This window comes from Thamnophis sirtalis, unplaced genomic scaffold (genome assembly GCF_051295495.1).
Source record: "Thamnophis sirtalis isolate CommonGarterSnake01/CBP01778 unplaced genomic scaffold, rThaSir2_p1.2 scaffold_3, whole genome shotgun sequence".
NCBI lineage: Eukaryota > Metazoa > Chordata > Lepidosauria > Squamata > Natricidae > Thamnophis > Thamnophis sirtalis.
The window spans coordinates 24,879,989-24,897,119 of NW_028261383.1; the positions used below are offsets into that span (position 1 = coordinate 24,879,989).

Genomic DNA, 17,131 nt, shown 5'->3' on the forward strand with positions numbered 1-17,131 from the left:
GGAAATAAGTCCCACCATGTTGAGTGGGATTTGAGTCCTGGCAAGGAGAATAATAGCTTCAATCAAAATTTCAATCAACACCTTCAGTCAAACAAGAAACAATGGACAGAAACTGACCAAGGAGGGAAGCAACCTACTAGAACTAAGGAGAAAATTCCTAGCGGTTAGAGCAACCAATCAAGGTACTGTAATAGCTTGCCTTCAGAAGTTGTGGGTGCTCCCTCACTGGACGCTCTTAAGAAGAGACTGGAATGGACGGCCACTTGTCTGGAACGGTATAGGGGGGTCTCCTGGTTAATTAGGGGGTTGGACTAGAAGACCTCCAAGGTCCCTTCCAACGCTGTAAATTCTATACTTTTATGTTCTAAATTGTACGATTGAAGAGTTCATTGGCTTCCCAAAGATCTCTGTTTGGCTTCATGTGAAAGCAAAATGCTGGATTGAACCTGAAGCCCTCTAACAGTCTTGGAAGAAAAACAAGCATTTTTGGCACATCTGGAGGGAACCAGGTTCATTCATGCTAGGAGATGTAAGATGTCGGTGATTTTGATCAAAGTTATGGAGCTTATGTTATGCAATAAATCTGGGGGGGTTGGGGGGTGGGGGCGGGAAGGAATGTGTGATTATTGAATCTCTTCCATGTGGCACTTTTTCCACATAACTGTTGATGGTGCTTCATCAGCACCATTTGTAAGGAATGAAAATGGATAAAAATATATGACTTTTATTTGAACTTTGCTGGAGCAGCACCTAAAACCATAATTTTAACCTCAGACTATCTACTGTTGACCTCACCCCATTCCTAAGAGGTCTGTAAGGGGCGTGCATAAGCGGACCAGCATGCCTAAGATCCCTGTCCTACTGTCTCCATTTATTCATACCTATTTACTGTGTTCATATTTATGTTTATACTTATACCTGTTAACTTTTACATGTTTGACAAACTAAATGTTTTTTTTTTAAACTGTGTTTCTCAACCTTGGCAACCTTAGGGTGTGAGGACTTCAACTCCCACCATGCTGGCTGGGGAATTCTGGGAGTTGAAGTCCATGCAGCACTAAAACCTGTAATAGAGGAATAAGTATAAGAATGATAGGATCAGATTTTGTGGCATCTGACTTAACCTGGTTCGATGGGAGGCAACCGAACAAAGTTAGCACCAAAGCAATAATCCCCTATTTTCCTTTTATCTCAGATTTCCCACTTTACAATACAAAGACTATTAACTAACAATGTTGGTTTCTCCCCCAATTATTGACCACATATCCTTGTTTCTCCCCGCTCAAATTGGGGAGAAATTTGGGGAGAACCCAAATTTCTCTCCCAAACATCTATACTGGACTTACACACACACACAAACAAACACACAGACACAGACACAGACACACACACAACCAGATAGTGTCTCATTTTAAATTGATTGTTTAGAATGATTTTTATAGATTATTCATTACCTTGTAGGTATTTCAGAAGCTTTCCAATTTGGTGCATATAGCAGATTTGCAGCAATAATCATTTAATTCAATAGCAGAGTTGGAAGGGACCTTGGAGATTTTCTAATCCAACCCTCTGCCTAGGCAGGAAACCCTATACCGTTCCAGACAAAGGGTTATCCAACATCTTCTTAAAGACTTCCGGTGTTGGGGCATTCACAACCACTGATTAATTGTTCTGTCAGGAAATTTCTCCTCAGTTCTAAGTTGCTTCTCTCCTTGATTAGTTTTCACCCATTGCTTCTTGTTCTGCCCTCAGGTGCCTTGGAGAACAGGTTGACTCCCTCTTCTTTGTGGCAACCCCTGAGATATTGGAAGACTGCTATCATGTCTCCCCTAGTCCTTCTTTTCATTAAACTAGACATACCCAGTTCCTGCAACCGTTCTTCATATTTTAGCCTCCAGTCCCTAATCAACTTTGTTGCTCTTATCTTCACTCTTTCTAGAGTTTCAACATATTTTCTACATTGTGGCGACCAAAACTGAATGCAGTATTCCAAGTGTGACCTTACCAAGGCATTATAAAGTGGTATTAACACTTCACGTGATCTTGATTCTATCCCTCTGTTTATGCAGCCTAGAACTGTGTTGGCTTTTTTGGCAGCTGCTGCACACTGCTGGCTCATATTTAAATGGTTGTCCACCAAGACTCCAAGATCCCTCTCACAGTTACTACTATTACAGGTAGTCAATGGGCTATTAAGGCCTGAGCCAGTCTATTCTACATAACAAAGACCCATCTCCTTCAGGCAGAGCCATATTAGGAATTGCCCAAAGCCCTTTCATTACATCATCGCCCAGCAACAGATTCAACCAGGCTTGGGATACAGTCAGCCTACAAAGTTATCTAAGACCGGGTTAAAAAACGAAAAATTTCATATGCAAAGGAGGCACGTGATTCTCCCGCCTCCTGATCTGGGAGCAGCGAATCATGCCTTGCAGTTGAGCACCCTTACGTTGGGCGGGTTATTTCGGAGGGCGCGCTTCAGAGGACAGAGGAGTGGGGGGAAAGGAGGAGGCTCACTCTTGTCAGAAGAAACCGCATGAAAGTCAAGTCCCCCTAATGTGGAAGCCCCCGCTCCCCAACCTTCCTGGGGTCCAGGTTCCCTTCGCTGCAAGCCTTGCCGTCTCTTGCATCCCAAAGGTGGGTGGGGGAGCTTTGGTGGCCCCAATTCTTCTCGGGGGGGGTGTCCTGGGGCTGCTGGCTAGATAGACTCCCGAGGAGCGACCCTTTCCCTCCTAGTCCCCCTCCCATCTCCACTTTACCCGGAGAAAAACATGCCAAGAATGACACCGGGGGCTGTTGGCTAGATAGACTCCCGAGGAGCGACCCCTTCCCTCCTAGTCAAGGTGGCGCAGTGGTTAAATGCAGCACTGCAGGCTACTGCTAGATCAGCAGGTCAGCGGTTCAAATCTCACCGGCTCAGGGTTGACTCAGCCTTCCATCCTTCCGAGGTGGGTAAAATGAGGACCCAGATTGTTGGGGGCAATATGCTGACTCTCTGTAAACCGCTTAGAGAGGCCTGAAAGGCCTATGAAGCGGTATATAAGTCTACTGCTATTGCTATTGCTCCCATCTCCACTTTACCGGGAGAAAAACATGCCAAGAATGACACCGGGGGCTGCTCTCTGGCAGCTGGGCAGCCGTTCACCCTGTGGGTGGCTGGAAACATCCGCGCATTTCAGCCAGCCATAAAGCGCTTAGCCAAGGGTTTCCTTGCAAGAGCCAGGTGGGAGAAGCCCTCGCTTCTTTCTTGTGGAGACGGAAGTGCGCAATCCTGTTCCACGCTTAGAACTAGATCACCTTCGGGGAGAAGGTAAACGATTGCAGGCTGCAGCCTTAAGCCCTGTCACCTGGTATAAATGGCTTCAAGCAGCCTCCGATAGAGAAGCTGCCTTCACGGGAAGCAGTGGCTGGATTGTGGGCGCGACTGACGCCTCCTTCCAGCTGACCGGCCTGAGGTGGGGCCCTTTGCAGAAGTGGTAGCCTTTGCAGCGGCTACGAGGCAAGGATCGCGCAGGAGACAGTTAATTTTGCGTGCGGAGCCTGGGCGACCTGGAGTCATGGTGCAGGTCTACAACTGCACCCCTTTGGGTTGCAGCAAGTCGTCCCTCTGAAGCAGGAACCGGCGCTCTTCTACTGCGGGCGGGACGTACTCCTGGTGGCCTGTGGCTCTGGGGCCTGCAAGGTGGAAGTGTTTGCCCTGCGGGGCGGGCAAAAGCCGAAAAAAAGCGCCCCACTGCTTCTCTCTGACATAGAGGTGTCCCGCGCCCTGCAGCTGGGTCGGACATAGCTACGGGGCACGGGACGCCTCTATTTCAGACATAGCTGCTGCGGGGCAGGCAAAAGCTGCTTTCTTTCTTTTTGCCTCACCAGCCATAAGCTTCACCGCACATCACTGGTTTCCTCCCAGGTCAAAATATGTCCAGCTCTCTCTCTCCTTTCCCATGTAGCATGTACGGAGCGAAAACACGGAACATTTCAAACAACATATTCATTGGGCAGATAAGATCATTCTGGGATCTAAACTTTCTTCTGGTAAAATAGAAGAGGGCCCGGAATTAGCCTATTCAAGAGTCCTTGCAGGCTTTCCAAATTATTATGCACATACCAGATGTCAGACTTGTACACCAACAAGTACAAAACAAAGGTTTCGCTCGGGAATTATTGCCTAATTTTAAATTGCCCTTCTGGGTATACATTGCAGGAAGAGAACGGTTTCAGTCTGTAGTAGCCAAAAATCAGAAGGCGTCTGGTAACACTTTTTCAGACTAACACATGTTAATTATAAGACCTGTTTTCTTGAACTATGGCTCCCTTCATCAGATGTATCTACAGTATATAATATTAAAACGTCTGTAATCTTTAACTGGGTAAAGCTATACATCATAGAGCAACGTTTTTGAATCAAATTATCTCAAATGGGCTAACTTAAAGAAGGCATCCAAAATCCAGGATACATTACATTGCCGAGAATGATAAGATGAAGATAAAAACAAAATGCAGTTGTATAATAAAATCCCTCTACATTTCTACACCAATAAAAATAGTAACGTCATGGTGATCAAAATCACAGCAATTCGGTTTTTAAGCCACAGAATTAAACCTGATTTCTTCGGATCTGATTTGGGAAAAGAACCAATTCAAAGGCTCAGAGATGACAAATAATAAGTTTTAAGTATTTCTACATTTAGGCAAAAAACCCCAAAATGCATAGGTACAATATATGTGGAACCTCGCTCAGTAGTAGTAACTGTGAGAGGGATCTTGGAGTCCTAGTGGACAACCATTTAAATACGAGCCATCCGTGTGCAGCAGCTGCCAAAAAAGCCAACACAGTTCTAGGCTACATAAACAGAGGGATAGAATCAAGATCACGTGAAGTGTTAATACCACTTTATAATGCCTTGGTAAGGCCACACTTGGAATACTGCATTCAGTTTTGGTCGCCATGATGTAAAAAAGATGTTGAGACTCTAGAAAGAGTGCAGAGCAACCAAGATGATTAGGGGACTGGAGACTAAAACATATGAAGAATGGTTGCAGGAACTATGTCTAGTTTAATGAAAAGAAGGACTAAGGGAGACATGATAGCAGTGTTCCAATATCTCAGGGTTTACCACAAAGAAGAGGGAGTCAAACTATTCTCCAGGGCACCTAAGGGTAGGACAAGAAGCAATGAGTGGAAATTAATCAACGAGAGAAGAACTTAGAACTAAGGAGACATTTCCAGACAGAACAATCAATCAGTGAAACAACTTGCCTCTAGAAGTTGTGAATGCTCCAACACTAGAAGTTTTTAAGAATATGTTGGATAACCATTTGTCTGAAGTGGTGTAAGGTTTCCTGCCTAAGCAGGGGGTTGGACTAGAAGTCCTCCAAGGTCCCTTCCAACTCTGTTATTCTATTCTATTCTATTCATAGCAATCTGCTAGCAGGGAGAAGAGGAAAACTGTAAATTCTAAGCACAAGAATCTATAAGCTCTGAATAATATTTATTGGAAGGGTTAAGCAGCTTTTTTTATGAAAGTAGAGCATTTTATGTATTATGACAACTAATTCCAGAGAAGCAACTTAGAACTGAGGAGAAATTTCCTGGCAGTTGGAACAATTAATCAGTGGAACAGCTTCCCTCCAGAAGTTGTGAATGCCCCAACACTGGAAGTCTTTAAGGAGATGTTGGATAGCCATTTGTCTGAATGCTCCAACACTGGAAGTTTTTAAGATGTTGGATAACCATTTGTTTGAAGTGGTATAAGGTTTCCTGCCTAAGCAGGGGGTTGAACTAGAAGACCTCCAAGGTCCTTTCCAACTCTGCTATTGTATTGTAAGCCTGGGCTGGCTCCCTGAAGAACAACTTAATAATAGTGATGACAATTTAGTTAACTTTTGTAGAAATACGGGCCCTGTCTTGTCCTGCACTTGGCCAAATAAGGACAAGATACACGGCGATGAATTATGCATGGCAAGATAACTTCTTCAGACTTTGGGGAGCTTTTAGCCTTTGGACAACCAGAATAGTAGAAACTTTTTAGCCAATGACAAACGGTTCCCATCTTTTCCTGGACGAGGAAAGACAACAAGACATCATGGAAGAACAGGGTTTTGGCCACCTGAGTCCCAAGGAGTTCTGATGAAAATAAAACAAAATTAGATCACAACTGAAGTATCTGCAGCTGGTCCACAGTGAGGCCTGCAACCTGGCAAGCAAGACTTGATGACAAGGTAGACTTGAATGGAAAAAAAACATGTGTTTTGTTCTTCAATATCCAGCACTCCTGACTGTGCGAGCCATCAAACTTTTGGTCTGCCTGGCCAGGACCGAGTTATCTCCCAGGAGAGGTTAGTTGGCTCTTGGTTGCGAAGTTCAGACAGTAAATAATTCTGTTTATGTGAGTGGTCGTGGAATAACACTTTTGCAGGAACCAAAATAAAAATGGCTGCCGTTTGTGAATGCAGTTATACGCGTAAGAGCGTCTGTTTGGCGTGGGTATTTTAATTGTTAAGTAATGATAGCTTGACTTGGTGGTTTTTTGCACCACTCTGGACTTTAAATAGAAATGCTGTGGGGGAGGGAGGAAAGGAGGAGAGAGGAGAGGAAGAGGAAAGAGTAAAGGAGGACGAGAGGAGGAGAAGGAGGAAAACGTAGAGGAGGAGGAGGAAAGAGTAGAGGAGGAGGAAGAGGAGGAGGAGGAGAGAAGAGAGGAGAGATGGAGGAGGAGGGGGAAAGAGTAGAGGTGGAGGAGAGGAGAGACGAAGGAGGAAGAGAAGAAGAAGAGGAGGAGGAGGAGGACGACGATGACGACGAGGAGGGGGAAGAGAAGTTACAAGAACAAATCCCCGCAGTTGTCATGGCAACATTTTCAGAATCTGTTTATCCTTTCCTCCTTCTTAGGGCTGAGGGGAAATGACCTGGCCCAAGGTCATCCAGCTGCTTTGTCCCTGGACTAGAACTCAACCCCACCTCCCACTTTCTAGCTTGGTACTATTACACCAAACTGTCTCTCTTCTTCCTCCATATATTTCCTTAAATAAACTTAAGAAAGGAGAAAAAGGGTGAAAAAACGATTTTTTTTGCCGAAGGTCTTTTAGGAAGAATAGAGTCACATGTGGAAAGAGGAAAGCCAAATGAACAGGATGGCTTCAAAAACAGGGAAGGTGAGCAAAAAAAAAAACTAACCTAAGAGGGAGAATGGAGATTAAGAGAAGAAGAAGAAGAAGAAGAAGAAGAAGAAGAAGAAGAAGAAGAAGAAGAAGAAGAAGAAGAAGAAGAAGAAGAAGAAGAAGAAGAAGAAGAAGAAGAAAGAAGAAAGGGTTCACTTTTGTTGTTGAGTCCTGCTAAGCCTTGTGTCGGAACATGGAAGATATTAATGCTGGTGGGTTGCCAAAACACCTAATTATCCTTCTGAGAAACCAGAATGGACTGGAAGCTACTGTAAGAGCGGTTCAGAATGAGGAAGGGAGTGATCCATATGCTCCCCAGGTAGCTTTAACTTTTACAGCAAATATTTTATCGGAAGGGCAGAAGAAGTGACAGCTGGAGTCAAGACGGGAGCTAAAAATCATAATAATTTGAGATACACAGTACAGGCCCCCCTGTGTTAGCCAACAGTGAAGACTTAGGAGGGCTCATCAGGAAAGTGAAAGTGATTACCTTAGCTTAGTATTAAATATTAAGATGACAATGTCAACTATGTCAATGTCGAAAGGAGCTGCTGATACAGTTCTACAGAGGAATTATTGAGTCTGTCATCTGCAGTTCCATAACTGTCTGGTTTTGTTCTGCAACCCAACAAGACAGACAGAGACTTCAGAGGATAATTACAACTGCAGAAAAAACCATTGCTACCAACCTGCCTTCCATTGAGGACCTGTACACTGCACGAGTCAAAAAGAGGGCCATGAAAATATTTACAGACCCCCCTCGCAACCTGGACATAAATTGTTTCAACTCCCACCCTCAAAACAACTCTATAGAGCACTGCACACCAAGACAACTAGACACAAGAACATTTTTTCCCCTAATGCCATCACTCTGCTAAACAAAGAATTCCCTCACCACTGTCAAATCATTCACTAAGGCTGCATTACTATTACTATTAGTCTTCTCATCATCACCCATCTCCTCCCACTTATGACTGCAGGACTGTAACTTTGTTGCTTGTATCCTTAGGATCCATATTGATATTATTCCCTGATTGCTTATCTGTACCCTATGACTATCATTAAGTGTTGTGAAAGGGAAAATAAGGTGGTGTTACAACAGGCGCTAGGGATGGTAAACAAAGCAACCCAAACTGTATATTATAACATTTAAAATGGAATAACGAAGGTATAACAATGGCAAAAAAAAGAATAACTATGTGAATGTATACCTATAATTGTATGTAAGAGAATAAATGATAGTAAGAATATAAAGCATAATGTAGGTAAACAATATTTTGTTATAAATAGCTAAGTATAAATAAATATAGAACTATAGTTTTGGTCACCTCAATACAAGAAAGATGTTCAGATCCTAGAAAGTGTACAACGGCTGTTCAGTGAATCTGGTTTCCCCGTTGACTTCGCTCGTCAGAAGGTCACAAAAGGTGATCACATCACTCTGGGACACGACAAGTGAGAGTCAGTTCCCAATTTTGATCACGTGACCATGGGAAGGCTGCAATGGTCACAAGGGTAAAAAATGGCCCTATGTCCCCTTTTTCACTAAATGAACGGTTGTTGTAAGTCGAGGCCCACATCTGCTGCCCTTTCAACAGAGCCTCTCACCTCTTCATAATCAAGAGCACTTGTCGGGGAAGAAGCTGGAGGTTGCTTTGCTTCAAAAGGACGGAAAGACAGTCAGGAAGGAAGGAAAAGTTTTTCCTGACCATATTTATCCACGAGCGAGCTGGTTGCCAGGGCAACCAAACATATGCCTTATGCCTCCAGATGTTGAAGCATCCAGACCCCATAGCGATGGGATGAGGCAATGCCTAGCAGAGTCCCTGGGGCCGTTGTCATTTAAAGAGCAGCACATGAAAAGGACGGGCCAGGCCAGGGGGACAAAAGATAATGGGGGGGAGATGGAATGACACCCCCCCACAAAAAAAACCATGCCTGAATCGTTCCTCCCTGTACCAATCTCAGATTTTTCCACCAGCTTCCATCTTGCAACATGTGCATCATTTCTGAAACCTCCTTGAAATTTTTCTAAGATTGGGGCACATTCCTCAATAACGCTAACTGAATGTTGTCTAAACATGCAATGCATTTTTTTATTTTTTTTGCAGAGAAGAAGAGTTGAGGAACGCCTGTTCTAAATTAAAACAAAACCAAAGAAGATGCTAGTGAACACGTTAGTCCAAGGAAGGGAAGGGAAAGAAACAATGAGCTACTTCAAATTTGCAAGGTCACCTTAATTAACCTTATTAATAACTTGGGGGCTCTTAGCTTTTTAATGTTATGATGGGCAGAGAGTTTCCATCCTCTTGTCACCATCTTTCTCCCCGGCTATAGGGGATGCGATGGCTCAGTGGCTAAGGCACTAAGCTCGTCGATCAGAAAGGTCGGCAGTTCGGCGGTTCAAATCCCTAGCGCCATGTAATGGAGCTCCCATTACTTGTCCCGGTTTCTGCCAACCTAGCATGTAAATAATGCAAGTAGAAAAATAGGGACCACCTTTGGTGGGAAGGTATCAGCGTTCCATGCGCCTTCGGCATTTAGTCATGCCGGCCACATGACCACGGAGACGTCTTTGGACAGTGCTGATTCTTCGGTTTTGAAACAGAGATGAGCACTGCCCCCTAGAGTCGGGAACGACTAGCACATATGTGCCTCTACTTCGCTTGCTTGTTATCAGCTGCTATAGAAATGGGGAGGGAGGGGGCTTGAGGTATTTGGGATGGGAAACTTATGATGCTGAAGGAGTTATCAGAAGGGAGGTTGGTTCTCACCATCTTCTGCACGTGCTGATGGCCTGGGTTTGGACTTGGTCAAGGTCAACCGTCTCTGCATACCATCTGAATGAGGTTTTTAAAGATGCACCCCACATGGCACCTTTGGGAGTTGCAGATTGGCCATTCGGTTGGGGTGATTGGGGGCAGGGTGCTGGATAAACGTTTGATATGTACATGTTCGTGCCTTTTTGGCTCAGTTCTTGCTTTTCTTTTGCTGCTATCTTTTCATGACCAGTAAAAGTATCTTTACTTCCACAAACAATGGAGTTGGGAGTTTTCTTTCTTGGTTATTGACGGAGGCACGCCTGACAGAGGAAAACCTTTGCCTTTACCTTAAATCAACACCAGTTTGCTTATAGAAGCAACAGGTCAACAGGGGATGCCATCACCACTGCTCTATATATTGCACTGAGCCACCTTGAGAAATCTAGGAATTATGTCAGAATGCTTTTTATAGACTATAGCTGGGCCTTTAACATCATCTTACCAGGAATTCTCATTGAAAAGTTGACTGACCTGAATTTCCCTCCCCTCACTTGTGAATGGATCAAAGACTTCCTGACAGATCGTCCACAAACAGTAAGGGTTGGGTCCTTTACATCTTCCACGCTGAAGCTCAGCACAGGCTCCCCTCAGGGCTGTGTGCTCCGGGGGTAGCTCATTCCAGAGGGAAGGTGCTCCCACAAAGAAGGCTGTCCCCCTGGGGGTCCCTAGCCGACACTATCTGGCTGACAGGACCCTGAGGAAGCCAACACTGTGGGATCGCACTGGGCGGTGGGAGGCTACTGGTGGCAGTAGGTGGTCTCGCAGGTACCCTGGGCCTAAGCCATGGAGCCCTTTAAAGGTCATAATTAGTACCTTGAATCGCACCCGGAAGACAACCGGCAACCAGTGCAGACCGCCTAAAAGGGGTGTAACATGGGAGCACCTAGGTACCCCCATGATAACCCACGCGGCCACATTCTGGACCAGCTGAAGCCTCCGGGTGCTCTTCAAGGGCAGCCCCATGTAGAGAGTGTTACAGTAGTCCAGGCGAGAAAGGACGAGGGCATGGGTGACTGTGCACAGAGCATCCCGATCCAGAAAGGGGCGCAACTGACGTATCAGGTGAACCTAGTAAAAGGCCCCCCTGGTCATGGCCGTCAGATGTTCTTCTAAACTAAGCCACATATCCAGGAGGACTCCCAGATTGCGGGCCCTCTCTGAGGGGGCTAAAATTTCTCCCCCTATCATCAAAGATGGAAGAAGATGCACAAATCGGGATGACGGAAACCACAGACACTCAGTCTTGGAGGGATTGAGCTTGAGCCTGTTCCTCCCCACCCAGATCCGCACAGCCTCCAGGCATCGGGACATCATGTCGAGGGCATCGTTTGGGTGGCTTGGGGTAGAGACACTCCCACCTGGTCACATGGCCGGCAAGCCACTCTCACAAAGCAGGCCACACCTACAGAAGAGGTTCTAAAAAATTTTGAAACCCACCACTGGTGGACTTCAATACCCAGAATTCCTATCCATGGCCTTGCTGGGGAATTCTGGGAGTTGCAGTCCACCCTTCTTAAAGTAGCCAAGGTTGAGAAACACTGCTTCGAGAGAAAATTGGTCCGGTCAGCTGGACCAGCCAAAGCTGTGGCCTAACATTTAGCAAAATGGATTTTGGTGGTTAAAGCATAGCAACTGGAGTCTATTTTATAACGTTGCCCTTTTGCAATGGACTGGTAACGAATCGTGTTTATGATCTTGTGTTTCCTTGTTGCCTGATTAGAAATTCACCCTGTGCGTCAAAGTACAAAGAGCAGCAATTCATGCCAGTAATAGTGACATCTTATTAAAGGTATTTTTGCAACAAGAAGCAGGCAAATATCTGGATTTTGCACAGTCCGGCTCCCTGGAAATATGGTGGAGACTATTTCTACTTGGCCGTGTGTAGCTGATTTTTCCTCCCCTTTTTTTGTTATAAATATTGTGTTGTTTCCATACTTCGCTGGTAATGACATGCTATTTAAATAGCTTAAAACATTGAGAATAGGAAAGAGAAAGAAGAAAAACATTTTTCCTGGCAGAGGCACCGTGGGCCGGTCGTTCGTGGCTTCCAGGGAGACTTGCGGGCCAGATCTAAGCACCCCACGGGCCGCATCCAGCCCACCAGCCTTGAGTGTGACTCCCCTGCGCTAGATAATGAAAAAAGAGACTTATGACCATTTTTCACACTTAACAACTGTTGCAGCATCCCCATGGTTACGTGAACAAAATTTGGACGCTTGGCAATTATACTTATGACGGTTGCGGTGTCCCGAAGTCATGTGATCACCTTTTGCAAGCCCACGTCACTGAGAAAGCCAGATTCATTTTACAACTGTGTTACTAACTTAACAACTGCAGTCATTCACTTAACAGCTGTGGCAAGAAAGGTCGTAAAATGGGGCAAAACTCACTTAACAACTGGCTTACTTAGCAAGAGACATTTGGGCTCAGTTGTGGTCAGGAGTCATCCCATGGCGAGTTGTCCTTTAGCTAAAAAATTGGGAAAGCATTAAAACGGATTAAACAAGCACCAAGATGAACAATTCCTCAGAATTCTATTGTTGCCTTGCCGTGTGGAATGTTAGATCAGCTACAAACATAAGCCTCTTTCTCAATTTTGTTCTCTAGAGTTTAATCACATACCAAAAGGATCTGTTTTTGATACCAGAGATTAATCCTGGAATGATTGTATTAAGGAAAGGCTTAGTTTTCATTGCTGGGAATCACTGCAGAGAATTATTACATATGCAACTTTTTTCACCCTGCAGCTATAAGCATAAACCAGCTGGATGAAACGGCTTGATCTTTCGAGATTTCAGCTCTTCCTTATTTATCATTTTCATTTATCATACCTAGTGGATTCCTTAAAGGTTGACCATTCTCCTACCACTTTACCCTTTGGATGGGAAGGAAGGAAGGAAGGAAGGAAGGAAGGAAGGAAGGAAGGAAGGAAGGAAGGAAGGAAGGAAGGAAGGAAGGAAGGAAGGAAGGAAGGAAAAAGAGGGGAGGGAGGAAGTGGGAGGAAGGAAGGAAGGAGAAAGAGGGGAGGGAGGGAGTGGAAGGAAGGAAGGAAGGAGGGAGGGAGGGAAGGAAGGAAAGACAGAAGGAAGGAAGGAGAAAGAGGGGAGGGAGTGGGAAGAAGGAGGGAGAAGAAAGAGGGGGGAGGGAGTGGAAGAAAGGAAGGAAGGAGGGAGGGAAGGAAGGAAAGACAGAGGGAAGGAAGGAGAAAGAGGGGAGGGAGTGGGAAGAAGGAGGGAGGAGAAAGAGGGGAGGGAGGGAGTGGGAGGAAAGAAGGAAGGAAAGAGGGAGGGAAAGAGGGAGGAGGAAGGAAGGAGAAGGAGGGGAGGGAGAGAGTGGGAGAAGGGAAGGAAAGAAAGAGAAAGAGGGGAAGGAGTGAAAGGAAAGAAGGAGAAAGAGGGGCGGGAGGGAGTGGAAGAAATGAAGGAAGGAGGGAGGGAAGGAAGGAAGGAGAAAGAGGGGAGGGAGTGGGAAGAACGGAGAAAGGGAAGGAGGGATGGAAGGAGTAAGGGAGGAAAGAAGGAGAAAGAGGGGTGGGAGGGAGTGGGAGAAGGGAAGGAAGGAAAAAGAGGGGAGGGAGGGAGTGGAAGAAAGGAAGAAAGGAGAGAGGGAAGGAAGGAAAGACAGAAGGAAGGAAGGAAGGAAGGAAGGAAGGAAGGAGAAAGAGGGGAGGGAGGGGAAGGAGGGGGAAGGGAAGGGGAGGAGGGAAGAAATGCTGAGATAAAATCTAAGGCCAGATCTCGCCACCAAGAGGATCATAGAATCATACAGCTGGTAGGGACCTTGGAGGTCTTCTAGACCAACCCCCTGCCCAAGATACGAGTCCTTATAGCATCCCAGACAAATAGTTGTCCAATCTAATCCCTCAGATAGTGTCTATTTCATGTGCAACAGGAAAAAACAAACGAATTGATTTCCTGGTGGATGGGCAATAGATAGAAAATTATGTTGTACGTGTCTACTTTCAAAAATAGTGTAAAAACGAAGCCAAGTTATAAAATAATATATCATTAAAGAATCATTAAAGAGCCTACAAAAATATACATATGTATTATGGAAAAATCTTCTGCGCATCAATTTGCTAGAAATAGATTTTTATAATGTTCCTGAATACAAAAAGAAAAAGGAAAGAAACTTTTCAAGTCACCAGGGTTTTATGTATCATAATAACATATTGTAATAATCAACTGATAGTAATATATTAAGTCACCTCCTAGAACAGTCAGAAGTTCAAACCAAGAAGAGATTTGATGGTGGCCACACCAAGGGATCCATTATGGCTCCAAAATAGGACATTTCCCATTACTAAGGAACACCAAACGAGCTACTGAAATCTGACCAGGGGATACTCTGCTGCTGCTGCTGCCAGAATAATAATTCTTAAGAATATTTCATGAGGCACAAATTTTCTGTAACTTTTATGACACAATGGCCTCCTATTCTGAATGGGAACTGACTTGGCTAAGGCCGCTTAGGAACTACATGGAAGAGACTAAACTTTTACAGCAGGATTTATGGTTGATAACAGCTTCCCACAGAGAAGGTCATAGAATGGCAGGGCTGGAAATAACCTCAGAGGTCTTCTAACAGTGGGGAAATTCAGCAGGTTCTGACCTGTAGCGGAAATTTTGAGTAGTTTGGAGAACTGGCAAATACCACCTCTGGGTGGCCCCAGAGTGGGGAGGGAATGGGGATTTTGCAGTATCCTTTGCCCAGGAGTGGGGAGGGAATGGAGATTTTGCAATATCCTTCCCCAGGAGTGGGGAGGGAATGGGGATTTTGCAGTATCCTTTGCCCAGGAGTGGGGAGGGAATGGAGATTTTGCAGTATCCTTTGCCCAGGAGTGGGGAGGGAATGGAGATTTTGCAGTATCCTTCCCCTGGAGTGGAGAGGGAATGGAGCTTTTGCAGTATCCTTCCCCTGGAGTGGGGAGGGAATGGGGATTTTGCAGTATCCTTCCCCTGGAGTGGAGAGGGAATGGAGCTTTTGCAGTATCCTTCCCCTGGAGTGGGGAGGGAATGGGGATTTTGCAGTATCCTTCCCCTGGAGTGGAGAGGGAATGGGGATTTTGCAGTATCCTTCCCCTGGAGTGGAGAGGGAATGGAGCTTTTGCAGTATCCTTCCCCTGGAGTGGGGAGGGAATGGGGATTTTGCAGTATCCTTCCCCTGGAGTGGAGAGGGAATGGAGCTTTTGCAGTATCCTTCCCCTGGAGTGGGGAGGGAATGGGGATTTTGCAGTATCCTTCCCCTGGAGTGGAGAGGGAATGGAGCTTTTGCAGTATCCTTCCCCTGGAGTGGGGAGGGAATGGGGATTTTGCAGTATCCTTCCCCTGGAGTGGGGAGGGAATGGGGATTTTGCAGCATCCTTCCCCCTGGAGTGGGATGGGAATGGGGATTTTGCAGTATCCTTCCCCTGGAGTGGAGAGGGAATGGAGCTTTTGCAGTATCCTTCCCCTGGAGTGGGGAGGGAATGGGGATTTTGCAGTATCCTTCCCCTGTCACGCCCACCAAGCCACGGCCACAGAACCGGTAGTAAAAAAAAAAATGCATTTCACCAATGTCTTCTAATCTAGGAGTCCACAGCCCTGGGCCGTGCCCTGTTTGAAACTTGGCTGCGGGAGAAATAGGCAAGCGCATGTGTGTGAAACTCCAATCATGTGAGTGGAGGGTGCTTGTGCTTGCCCATGAAGCTCAATTTGCACAAATGGAGCTTTGCCGTTCAAGCACCCTCCTTCGCATGAGTGGAGCTTTGTATGCGAGTGGAAGTGGCTGTCGCTTGCACCAGTGGAGTTTCGCATTCAAGCGCAAGCACCCTTGGCTCGTATAAGAAGCTCCATTTGTGTAAGTGGGAGGCACCTGCGTGCCACTCACACAAATTGAGCTGGGTGCGCGCATGTGAGCCTGCTACTCACATGCTCCCCCTGCGCCAGGCCAGGCCATGCTGTGCCAGACCGCCAAGCTGGAAAGGTTGGGGACCACTTACGTATGTGCACATGTGCATACACACAGAAGATACATTTCTCTGGGGAATGATTTAACCCTGTGAGACCTTTATGAAATATATGAATATGGAAAAATAACCAAAACCAGACAGCTTTTGTGCAGAATTAAGGCTCTACAAAGGGATGCTCAGTTGGAGTCATAATATATTAAAACTCCGTATTTTGCAGATTTAGCCTTAATTTAGAAGAAGAATTATTTGCAATGAAAATGGGGAAGGAGGGATTTCCAGAACCTCCCACTGAGTTTCTAAAGTTGAGTCTGTACCTTTAAACCAGAAATTTTTCTCCTAGGTATAGTACCGGAGGGGGTTAAGAAAGATACACTTTATCTAATTATACATGTACTAACTGTGGCGTACATAACTTATGCACAATATTGGAAAAAAGAAAATTCACCATCAGATCTAGATATAATCAGAAAAGTCTTGGCAAATTAGGGACCAAAGTCAAATGCATATAAAAACGTTATATAATATAATAGAAATAGAAATAGATTCTGAAACTGAATTAGTTCAAGACTGTATGGTAAAATGGGCACAAAATTTTGAAGAACCAATGTTGGATACATGGGAAAAGATATGGGTAAGAAATGTAAAATTTATGCAAGCCCAAGAATCTGAGAGAGAATTTCTACAAGATGTTTTATAGATGGCATTTAGATTCTAAAAAATTAGCTTGTATGTATCCGAACTTACAACCTAAATGCTGGAAATGGGATTGTGCTGATGCTATGTATTATCATATATGGTGGACTTGTAAAAAGGTTAAAGCATTTTGGATAAAAATATGGTGGATTATGCAAAATATTCTTAAAAAGAGGATAAAGTTTACTCCTCAGTTATTCCTGTTAGGTATAATTACAGACTGTACAGTTATAGAGACTAATCTGATTTTGAATTTTACAACGGCAGCAAGACTGTTAGTGGCGCAGTACCGGAAGAAGGAAGAATTGCCTACTATTCAAGAATGGACATTAAAAGTAACAAACTTAGCAGAGATGGCTAAAATATCAGCATACCTTAAGGACCACTCTGATGAGAAATGCAAGTTGGAATGGAGAAGATGGATTGATTTTATATCCAGAATAAATATGGGACTAAGAAACTCCAGATAGCTTATGAGTGAACGAGCAAGGAATGATATAATTTGTCT

The 17,131-nt window shown here is 44.9% G+C and overlaps 1 pseudogene; it reads right to left on the reverse strand.

Moving 5' to 3' along the window:
- Nucleotides 1–7,169: 7,169 nt before the first annotated feature.
- LOC148047657 (uncharacterized) lies at nucleotides 7,170–11,291 on the reverse strand (annotated as a pseudogene).
- Between the last annotated feature and the right edge of the window lie 5,840 nt (nucleotides 11,292–17,131).